The sequence below is a fragment of the Phacochoerus africanus genome, chromosome 2 (assembly GCF_016906955.1).
Source record: "Phacochoerus africanus isolate WHEZ1 chromosome 2, ROS_Pafr_v1, whole genome shotgun sequence".
Classification (NCBI taxonomy): domain Eukaryota; kingdom Metazoa; phylum Chordata; class Mammalia; order Artiodactyla; family Suidae; genus Phacochoerus; species Phacochoerus africanus.
The window spans coordinates 74,269,001-74,281,191 of record NC_062545.1 but is presented as its reverse complement, the minus strand read 5'-3'; the positions used below and the strand labels follow the sequence as shown (position 1 = coordinate 74,281,191).

Here is a 12,191-nt window from a genome sequence, read left to right as displayed (position 1 = left end):
GAAATTCTTGAGCCAGAGACTGAATCTGAGCCACAGCTGCAACACTGCAACTGTGGCAATACCAGATCCTTAACCTGGTGTGCTGGGCCGGGAATCAAACCTGTGTCCCAGTGCTCCAGAGATACTGCCAATCCCATTTGCCACAGTGGAAACTCCCTGGCTTTTTTTGTTTTTGTTTTTTTCTTTTTATGGTCACACCTGTGGCATATGGAAGTTCTCAACCTAGGGGCTGAATCAGAGCTACGGCTGCCAGCTACAGTCGCACCAATGCAAGATCCGAGCCGCATCTGTGACCCACGCTGAACCTTATGGCAATGTCAGATTCTTAACCCACTGAGTGAGGCTAGCCACTGAACCTGTATCTCATGGATACCAATTGGGTTCTTAACCCACTGAGCCACTCTGGGAACTCCATGTTTTGATCTTTGATTTTTTTGGAGTGACAGGCTTTACCAAGGTCCTTACGCCACCATTCCAGCATTTCAATCTTTTTATATTTGTTGACTGGGAAAAAAAAATGCACAACCTAGAAAGTTGAGAATTATGTTTTATTTGGCAGACTTGCTGAGGACTTAAGCCAGGAGGCATCCTCTCAGATAGCCCTGAGGGACTGTTCCAAAGAGATAAGGGAGGACCCAAAATGTATAGGAGTTTTGCAACAAAAACTAAGTAGTTAGAACATCAAAAGATTACTGTTAATTAAAGAAAAACAGACATCAGGTTAATAAATTTAGTGCTTTCTGTGTATGGGGAGATGCAAGCGTTTGGGCCCATTGAAATCATTCCTTTGATATGCACCATAACTATCTTGGGCCAGTATCTTGTTTTTCTCCATCCTGAATCCCCTCAGAGGGCACAGTGGCCAGCAGCTATGGTGGCTGATGGTTTGATGCCCACAACATCCTTTGTTTACTGATATGGCAGGGGACATTTTAATCCATATATTAAACTTTTCTTTTAGGTTTCATAATTTGCATAAAAAAGATCTTTCTCGTATTATTATGCTTTTAATGTTAATGTATGGGTGCTCAGGAGCACTTAGCTCATTGCCCATAGTAATTGTTGAGATATTTATTAAATATTTAGTAGCATTTTTAGCCTTTTTTACTTAACATCTGTTTTGGGTCAGATGCTCTGACCATAGTGTTCCTTAAGAGCATGAATTTTGAACATGGGTAAGAATCCTTTCTCTTTCTGCCTGTTAGTAGACATGTGTCCTTGAACAAATTTCATAACTCCTCTTTTGAGTTTCTTTAGCCATGAATGATACTTGAGAGGATTAAAGGTGAGATGTGGCATAGTGTTTGCACTACACTAAATATCCAAGAAGTGATCATATGTGTGAAGTAATAATAGTTCCTTTTTAATTGAGCTTAATGGCAGTATCTTCATTTTTTTGTCTTTTTAGGCCCACACCCTCAGCATATGGAGGTTCCCAGGCTAGGGGTCCATTCGGAACTGTAGCTGCCAGCCTGTGCCACAGCCACAGCAGTATGAGATCTGAGCTGCATCTGCGACCTATACCATAGCTCATGGCAATGCCGGATCCTTAACCCACTGAGCGAGGCCAGGGATCAAACCCATGTTCTCACGGATACTAGTTGGGTTTGTTAACTGCTGAGCCATGACAGGAACTCCTGCAATATCTTCATTTTAAAGATGCTGCAACTCAGATTTAGAAAAGGAAAATAACTTGACATGGTTGAGTTCTAGAGGAGAGCTTGAGCCCAGGTCTACTTGATTAATTTATCTCTCTTTTTTTTTGCTGCTTCCAAGTATTAGAAATTGGGTAAGAAATTTATGATAAGCTTCTATTTTGCTAAGTCTACAATCATTAAGATTTGATCGTGGCCCAGGAACTTCTATATGCTGCAGGTGTGGCTGAAAAAGGGGGAAAAAAAAGTGAACAACAAAGAGTTTAAAACTTTTGAAAGTCTATGCACTTTTTTAGGTACCACATTTTTATATGTGAAATACTATCCTCTCAGTCTCTTCTTGTTTAACATGATTCTACCAAAGTCAGATTAAGTTCTCTATTTCTGTGTAATAAAATATTGGTTATGTGATAAAATCCCCCAAAAGTCGATGGCTTAAAACAACAATTAGCATTCACTTTATCATAGCTTTACTTGGTCTTCTTGGACAGGTCTTAGAAGGGACAGCTTAACTCTTCTCCATGGTAGCCGCTGGAGTAGCTTGATTGGGGCCGGAAGATTTATTTGTAAGATGACTCAGTTATATGGCTAGCTGATAAGTTGGTGCTAGCTACCATCTGGAAGATAAGCTGAGATTGTTGATCAGGTCCTGACTCTTCCTCTATGTGGATAGATAGATTTAGAACAATGGTGGCTGGGTTCCAAGAGAGAATGTCTTTATGAACAGTCATTCCAAGAGGACAAGTGCTATTGTAATTCACATGTATTTGCTAATATACCATTGATCAAAGGTACTCACATGGCCACACTGATACGGGAGAGGATACAGTAAAGTAGCCTCTCTGGAGGACAGTTTGAAGCCTTAATATTCATAGCTTTTGGTCTAGTAATTTTATCTTTAGGGCTTTGTCCTAAGAAAAGTATATAAATTCCCTGGATCTGTATTGAGCCTTCATCTAGCTCTCATCCATAGCATTTTGCCTAGGGTCAGATAGCTAGTTAATGCCAGAGTTCCAAAGTTGTGTGCTTTAACCAGTGTATGATCTCTCATGTAGATGATGTCTATATACATCATGTTAATGATCTCAAATGAGAAGCTAATATATTTAATAAAAATAAAATTTGTGTATATAAAAGTCTGCAAGGATGTATAGCTGGCCCTTGAACAACATAGATTTGAACTGCATGAGTCCACTTATTTGTAGATTTTTTTCAATAGTAAATAGTACAGTACTACAGGATCCATGGTTGGTTGAATCTGTGGATGTGGAACCGCAAATATGGAGGAACCATGTATTCAAAGGGCCAACTATAAATTATACTCAGATTTTTGACTCTTGGGAGGATCAGTACCCCTAACCCCCAGTGTTGTTCAAGGGTCGGGAGTATATCAAATTCACATATCTGCAAATGAGCATGTACCATTGTTCTAATTTTTTTGTAAGAATAATTTTTATGAGCCTACCATGCAAACTTAACCTAATAGATTCATGTATATATGTTTTATGCCTATTTCATTTCCACCCTGATTACTCTAGTGCTGATTTCTACCCTTTTATCTAAGCATAAATTCCTATGAGGAATTATGATTATGACTGCTAAAGGTAATAAATCTTCTTTGCTCTCCTCCTTCCACCCCCTCCCCAGTTTTATGCTGTAAATATCTCTTAAGGAGGTTGTCTTTTTTAGATCCCTGTAGTCCATATGTGCCTGATAATGCATATATAGTAGTTTAGAGTACACTTACTGAATTAGTTTCTTAATATTCTTTCACTGGTTTCTACATCATAGTTTCACTTACAGTGACTTTGTATCCCATTTCCAGTTCATTGTCCTCATAGTTTTAGTTCCAAAGCATTATCCTTGAGGAGGTAAAATATTATTGCCTATATTTGTCCTGCCTAAACTAGAATCACTGGTGACCATACAGATTCTTCGGTCTCCCCTTACTCTGTTTCACACTTAATAGTCTAGCACAGTAGTTTTTGACCCTGGCTGCACCCTAGAATCACCTAAAAATACTGATGTTTGGATTCCAACCCAGACTAATTGAATGAGATTCTCTAGATGAGGGCATTTGGAGTGTACGGGGATGGGAGTGTGTTTAAAACTCTTGAGGTGATTCTTACAATTAGGCAAGTTGGAAAGAGATGGAAAATAAGTTTACACTTTAAAAATTGTTCAAGAAAGGTCTTAATGGGCAGTTTTCTTTCAGCAGAAATCTGCAGAATTATGTAAGTGTTCAATGAACTCTTTAAGAACAATTTTTCCTTTACGGTAGGATTATTAACACAAAAATCCATCAAAGCTTGCTTACTAAAAACCTTGCGTGAGCTCTCAAGTGAATCTTGTTGCCATTCACGAATGAAGACTATGGACAGAGTAGGAAAAGTATATGGAATTACTTGGTTTCTGCAGTAAACCAGTTGAGATAATTTCTTCTCTACTATTTCGGAAATTATACCATAAAGGATACTCCTTTTAAAATAACGGGAAATTGTATCACTGGAAGGCCATGTCCTTATTTTTTTAAAAAAGAAAGAAACTTAAACTAAATACCTTGGCTTAATGACAATCTACATTTCAAAGGTTTTACAGACTAAAAGCTTATTCTTCACTTAAATGACTTCTCCCCAGCCATACTTAGAGTTCATCTAGGTTATAAACCATATCTCCAGTTATTCATGCTGTTCCAGATTGGGTAAAACAAGTATCAAAAGTACTGAAGGGCGAGGTAATAGCTTAAGCACTGCTCAGCTTATCCTTTATCTCTAGATGTAGATATTTGGAGAAATGCAACCATTTAATGAGAACTGTAGTGAGGCATCCATTTACATCTCTTAGGATTGTTCAAATAGAGTATGGTCTATTGAGTATACTTTTGATGTCGTTGCCAGTCTCTTTTTTCAAATGTACACGTGACACTATCTGAAGAAATACTAGAAACACTTAGTAAACATTTTTCTAGTATCTCTTGTTAAGCTATATTCAGGAGACCACATTTTGAGGCTTGGTTTTCTGCTTAGCTATCAGTGAAAATCAGGTTTCATATAGGGTATCTGTGAGCTGCTGACTTTAATAGGTCAGCCTGTGTAAGTATGTAAGACCTAGCTTTTTTGGAGACCAGTAATATGGCCATTTCCTCTGCTTGGATGTGAAGGGAGCTCTTGTTTTAGAGTTCTCTGCCATGATTTCAGAATCTGTTCTTTTGTATATAATGTTCATTTTCATTCCTGATTATTTCGCCCTATATTATTAGTAATGGGAAATGGCTGGTTTTTCTTTTATATAAATAGCAGTTTAAGAATATCAGTCATATAGGCATTTCTTATAGCATTTCATCCCTTTGGAGTTTTGTTTCTGGTACATTATTAGGAAAAATAAGGAGTAACAAAATAATATTGAACAGATGGTTAGTCTTGTTCTTTTCTAGTTTTCTGAATGTCGAGGCATCTTATATAGTGATTTAGCCCGATACTTTTTCATAAGCTATGCAGAAGCTTGAGAATTGCTCTGAATTTTGTATAGGGCAAGTACAAATATCCATGGTTTCGTCCAAGTAGACTGTAAGTGTTAATTCTGTAAATCAACAAATTATGAACATAATGTACTTGCACATCTTCGTTTTCACAATATATTTAGCAGAGAGTGGGGCTTTCCTCTAGTAAGCCAGTCTCTCTCCTAATGGTTAAAGTCAGCCAAACAACTTCACCTAAAAATGTGACTTCTCCAAGAAGAATTCATTTTTTGCTTTGACAGTTCTGTAAGTTCCAAATTTAGCTGGGTAAATTCCAGATGACTCTAAATTTTATTATGAAGGGTAAGTGTGAAAATAAAAAAAAAAAACTTTTAAAGAGGAAAAAGGTAACTTTACATTGGAGAAATCTGACTAACCTCACCTTAACCAAGTGGTCCAATAATGGGACAAGCTGACATCACGTGCCTTCTTATGTGGGGCATTGAGAAGGCTTCAATGTTCCTGCCAAAAATGAATGACATGAAACTGGTCATGAGGAAAAGGACAAACTCAAGTGTATAGTACTTTTCAAATATCTGGCCTGTACTCTCTAAAATTGTCAATGTCTTGAATGGCAGAAGGACAGGAGAACTGCTCTGATTGAAGGAGACTAGAGAGATAACGAGGCATGTATAAAATAAGCTACAGTACAGGGAATACAGCCAGTGTTTTATAATAACTTTATTTTTTGGCCCCTCCCATGGGACATAGAAGTACCTGAGCCACTGCAGTGACAACACCAATCCTTAACCCACTGCACCCCCAGGGAACTCTGTATTTAGCTTATATAGATTTTTTTTTTGATAGGTAAGAAATAGATTTATTAAGATGGGATGCTTGTGAGAGATGCAAGTGGGCAGGCGAGGAGGCTCTGCCCTGAGGATTAGATGGACTACAATTTTTTCTTGGCTTATAATGATTAATAAAGGCATATTTTGAATGTGGAATAAAATAATGTTTTTATAGGTTTTATGGATTCTAGGCAACCAACTTAACTTTCTGAGGGGCAGATAATTATTATTCTCTGCTTTTTATTTTTATTTATTTATTTTTGGCTGCACCCACGACATGTAGAAGTTCCTGGGCCAGGGATCAAACTTGCACCACAGCAGTGACAGTGTTGGATCCTTAACCTGCTGAGCCATCAGGGAACTCCTCTGCTTTTTAAATGTTAGTTTGGGCCATAGCCCTGACAAAGCTTTAAATTTTTGTTAATTTGGGGTTTCTCATATATGTATGAGAGTTGATGTTAAGTTTTTTTAGGCGCCTATGTCTTTGCTTTGAAGAACTTTCCTAACTCCGTGAATGAAATTGAAAAGTCTGAAATAGACCAAAGTTACTCAAGCTCACTTTAGCATTTACTAATAACTATACAAATAGCTGAAGGCTGTGGCTTAGTTTGTAATAGTTCTTGCCTAATGATGGACTTTAGTTTTGCCTGTCTGTGGTCACTGTTCCTCAGATATTGTTATTTCATACTAATGACTGAGTTCAACACTTTTACCTGTTAGATGAAATGAACCACAGCAAGAGGAAAATAGTGGTTTCTAATTTATGCTCAACTTTAACCAGAGTAACTATTCCTAAAATTAGGAGTTTCTGAAAATATGAATTTAAGGATGAAAAAATATGAATGTAAGGATGAGAAAATAATCTTGCCTTTTAAGTTTCAAAAGTTTTAGTCACCTTAAAGTAAGATAGCCATAGTTAACTTATATTTAAATTTAACATATCAGGAGTTTCCGTCGTGGCGCAGTGGTTAACGAATCCGACTAGGAACCATGAGGTTGTGGGTTCGTCCCTGCCCTTGCTCAGTGGGTTAACGATCCGGCGTTGCCGTGAGCTGTGGTGTAGGTTGGAGACCCGGCTCGGATCCCGTGTTGCTGTGGCTCTGGCGTAGGCCGGTGGCTGCAGCTCCGATTCAACCCCTAGCCTGGGAACCTCCATATGCCGCGGGAGCGGCCCAAGAATAGCAACAACAACAACAACAAAAATAAATTTAACATATCAGCATTATTAATGGTAGTAATTTGATTTACATTTAATTTCAGAATTTGGCACTTTATTTCCCTCTGGATAAGTCAGAAACATTTTATTTATTTTTGTCTTTTGTCTTTTTAGGGCCACACCCACGGCATGTGGGGTTCCCAGGCTAGGAGTCGAATCTGAGCTGTAGCTGCTGGCCTGTGCCACAGCCACAGCAACGCAGGATCCGAGCCGCATCTGCGACCTACACCACAGTGCATGGCAGTGCTGGATCCTTAACCCACTGAACAAGGCCAGGGATCAAACCCACAACCTCATGGATACTAGATGGGTGGGTTAACCACTGAGCCACAACGGGAACTCCCAGAAACATTTAAAAAGATATCCAAAGTAAAACCTTTAAATTTTTACCATAATCTGCCTTAGTAGTCTTTCATTCTTCAAGCAGATAAAACTTAAAATTAGCTAGAACCAAGTTTAATGGAGTTCCCGTCTTGGCTCAGTGGTAAGGAACCCAATTAGTATCCCTGAGGATGCAGGTTCAGTCACTCAATGGGTTAAAGATCTGTTGCTTTGAGCTGTGGTATAGGTAGCAGATGTGGCTCGGATTCTGTGTTGCTGTGGCTGTGGTGTAGGACCGGCAGCTGCAGCTCCAATTCAGCCCCTAGCCTGGGAATCTCCATATGCCACAGATGCAGCCCTAAAAAGCAAAAGAGTTTAAAAAATAAAACAAAATTAGCTAAACCAACGTTTTAAAAAAGTTATAATGATATATAACATTGTATTAGTCTCTGGTGTGCAGCATAATGATTTTATATTTGTATAAATTGTGAAATGATCACAATAGGTTGGTTGATATCCAGCATCATACATAGAAAATCTGTGCTTGGGTGATGAGAATAGAACTGTTTTCATGCTGCCCTTTACTATTACATGTAGCTAACCTGTTAAATTCATGGTAAACCTCTCTGGCTGTTTTTTTTTTTCTTTCCAAAGATATTTTCCTATTCAGGGATGTTTATTAACTCCTCCTACCCACTCCTTTTCCTCATAGTCACAGGTTAGAATTATTTCCTAAATATACTTCTTTCTTCTCTGCGTGTAGCTCACACAGTAATTTTACCATTCTTAAATGTCTTCCTTCAGTATGGCTGACTGCATGTTTAAAGAATACTGACCAAATCAAGTGTCATTTCCTTTCCTTTATGCTTCCTTTCATTTTTATTTTTTTAAAGAAGCTTTTATCTTATTTTATTCTATTTATTGTCTTTTGTCCTTTTTAGGGCTGCACCCTGTGCATATGAAGGTTCCCAGGCTAGGGGTCAAATCCAGCTCACAGCAACGCTGGATCCCTAACCCATGAGTGAGGCCAGGGATCGAACCTGCGACCTCATGGTTCCTAGTTGGATTCGTTTCCACCATGCTCCCCTTATGCTTTTTAAATTACACAAATGGTATCTCATTGTGGATACTGTTCTGAAACTTTTTTTTTTTTGGTAACAGCTGCACCTGTGGCATATGAAATCCCAGGTCAGGGACTGAATCTGAGCATAGTTGCAACCTACACCACAATTGTGGCAATGCTGGGTCTGTTAACCCACTGCACTGGGCCAGGGATTGAAACTGTGCCTCTGCAGTGACCCAAACCTTGCAGTCAAATTCTTAACCCATGTGCCACAGCGGGAACTCATGAAACTTACGCTTACCACATCTCAGGTGGGTTTCCTGATCAGTCTGTGGTTGAGTGATATTTTGTAAAAGCTGTATAATCTTTCATTTTATATTTGTAACACTTTTATAAGATTTTTAGCTTTCTGTCCTTTTTTTTTGCTATTATATAAAACAATGCTAAAGTAAATTTTTAAGTACTGATACTTTTTTGTATATATGGAAATATTTGTAGGATTAATTCTTGGTGAAATTATTGGGCCAAAAGATATATGCATTTAAAAGAGTTATAGATGTCACCAAAACACCATCCTTAAAGGTTATGCCAGTTTTCACTGTCTTCAGCATTTTAGATGCCTATCTCTATCTTCACCATCGCTGGGCATTAACATTTAATACCTGCCTGTCTGATAAATGAAAATGGAATCTTACTGTTTTGGCTGGCATTTCTTGTGTGAGTGAAGTTGAATATTATTGATATAGTTTTTCTGTGTTCTCCCTGTTCTGCTTGTCAGGTTATTCATTTTTATCTTGATGATAAGGGTTTTTTTTGTTTTTTTTTGTTTTTTGTTTTGTTTGTTTTTTGTCTTTTTAGAGCCTCACCCAAAGCATATGGAAGTTCCCAGGCCAGGGGTCGAATCACAGCTGTGGCTGCTGGCCTACACCATAGCCACAGCAACACCAGACCTGAGCTGTGTCTGCGACCTATACCACAGCTGACAGCAATGCCGCCACATCCTTAACCCACTGAGCAAGGGCATGGATCGAACCTGCATCCTCATGGTTACTAGTTGGTTTCCTTATCACTGAGCCACAACAGGAACTCCTTGATGATACGTTTTTAAGTTCTTTACATTTTAATACAATTAATCAATTTGTTTTGTATTGCAGATATTTGTCTACAGTTTGTTTGTGGTCTTTCAACTTTGTTTACTATGTATGGTATTTTTAATTAACTTTTTGTATGCTTATCTTATAACCTAATAATATAAGTTTTAGAAGGGCCAGGACTGCATCTTGTTCATCATTATAGTCACTGTTTTAGCTAGCAGTATGCCTTTTTAAAAATGCCTCAAACCGTAGTAATAGTTGAATCCACCCAACTACCCAAACCGTAGTAGTAGTTGAATCCTCCCAAAACTGTAGGGAAAAAGAAATTATCCTTACTCTTTTGTCTTTAGAAAACCAAAATAGAGTATTTTATAAAGGTTAGGTAAACTGAAAGTGAGCAATCAACAGTGGTAGTTTAGTGGCTTAAACAAAAAATCTCAGCATCTTTCATTTGTATTTCGATCAAGTTGAATTGAAAGTCCTTGTGGTGATAGGGATAAGTTAGCAGGCACACTTCCCACTCTGAATGTAATGGGCAGATAATGCTAAGAATTACTTGACATGACTTTATCAAAACTCTAAAGCAGTCCTCATATAAAGAAATATATATATATAGCCAGCTGAGAAAACTATGAGATTTTCCTAAGCTAGGATCCTTTTTAAATATATAATATAATCTATCAAACTATTAGCTAATCATAGAAAGGAATGGTCTTTTTCTCCCTCCCACTACTCTTCTATTAAAGTGAATCAGATATAATCATGATTGTGTCAAAAGTTCAAAAGGGAAAATGGAGGTAAAATGAGCTGAATTGGCGCTTTTCTCTCAACATTGTACCTGTAAGCTTGATATGTTGTTTCAGAGATTAACTTTATAGACTTCCGTACCCAGAAGTATGAAAATTCTTAGGGAACTCTTTTCACAAGCTTGATCTTAACATACTGAATAAAGAGAGCAGCTAATCCCTTTTGTAAAGTAATTTGAGAGGAGGGAATTCAGAATGTAAAATCTCACCTGCAGAAAACACTATTCTGTAAAGGCCTTTCTATCTTTAGACACTTACAAAGACTTAATATTTTAATGCGGAAGGGTGAACTTGGTTAAAAAGCCAGTGAGTGAAATTAGAGAGAAATAATCCAGTGCTTTCTTTCTGGGAATTACTATCCTGCTCTCCGGGGGACCTGATTTTATTCCCTGTGGGGAATGAGAATACCCCTCTCATACAGCAAGCCAGCATCTCTAAATATAAGCTTGACTTTTAGTATAATAAGAGTCTTGTTAAGTGCAATTTTGCTCTTAGTCATTAATACAATGAACAAATGTTGTGGTTACCTGGGAAAGAAAATTCAAGTGCTTTTAAACCTCCTTTGAGATTTGGTTTCATGCTTGAAACCTATACAGTGTTATGCCCAATAGCGTCTGTAGAAGATTCCAAGCTGTAAGGTATACAACATAGAGAAGTTAATACACGGAAAAAAATCTAAACCACTACAAAACGGGTTTAAGGTCCTGAATAAAAAGCTTTTCTTTTGCCAAATGACACTTAGTAATGGCATTTAGTTTAACAAATGATTGGAATTTTCTTAGGGGTAAATTTTACATGATGATGATGATGTCCCTGCAGGAAACCAGTCTTTCCTTCTGGTGGCACTTTATCTTTTCAGCTTTAAAACAGTTTGACATTCTACAAGTGCAAAGACCAAATTAAAGACAAAATAGAATGTGAGGGTATATAGTATTAAATAGCATTTTCAGTATGGTATGGCATTAATTGTGTTAGGTTATTTCTGTCCCCTAACACTTTGTGCTATTATGTGCATTTTAAAATACATTTTTGATTATAAACTTGTGGTATACAGCTTCTGCTAATAGTCTTTAATCATAAACCATTTTAAATTATATTTGGTAGTATATTTTTTCTTTTTAATAGGGATCAGCAAAAGATAATAGGAATCTTCTTTAAGTTTAGAATTTGACTGGGAGTTTCCTCGTGGCCTGGCAGTTAAGGATCTGACATTGTCACTGCTGTGGCGCAGGTTTAATCCCTAGCCTGGGAACTTCCAAATGCCATGAGCACCGCCAAAAAAAAAAAAAGAGAGAATTTGACAGAGGTGGTCTTTCCATTTTGTAAAGAACAGTCTTCCATTCTGATGTAACCTCAAGGTCCTAGGTTTATGTTTTTAGTTCCTAAGCTTGTTCTCAGCCTGTAAGCTCTGGATCGATGGCCCTTACCCAATGTGTATGACTCCTAGTTTCCTGCTGGTAGCATTTCACTCTTTCCCTGCTATTACTTTTCTTTTTTCTTTGTTAAATTTTATTTATTGGGAGTTCCCATCATGGCTAAGTGGTTAACGGATCCTTTGTTTTGCTGACCCTAGCCTGGGAACCTCCATATGCCACAGGTGCAACCCTAAAAAAAGAAAGACAAAAAAAAAAGTGTTTGTTTTTTTTTAATTTATTTTTGTCTTTTTAGGGTCACACCTGCAACATATGGAAGTTCCCAGACTAGGGGTCCAGTCCGAGCGGCATCTGT

At 37.7% G+C, this 12,191-nt stretch overlaps 1 protein-coding gene across 1 annotated transcript in view; it reads left to right on the top strand.

Moving 5' to 3' along the window:
* Positions 1 to 12,191, top strand: part of SNX3 (sorting nexin 3) — a 43,049-nt gene that overhangs the window by 21,231 nt on the left and 9,627 nt on the right. The window lies entirely within an intron of this gene.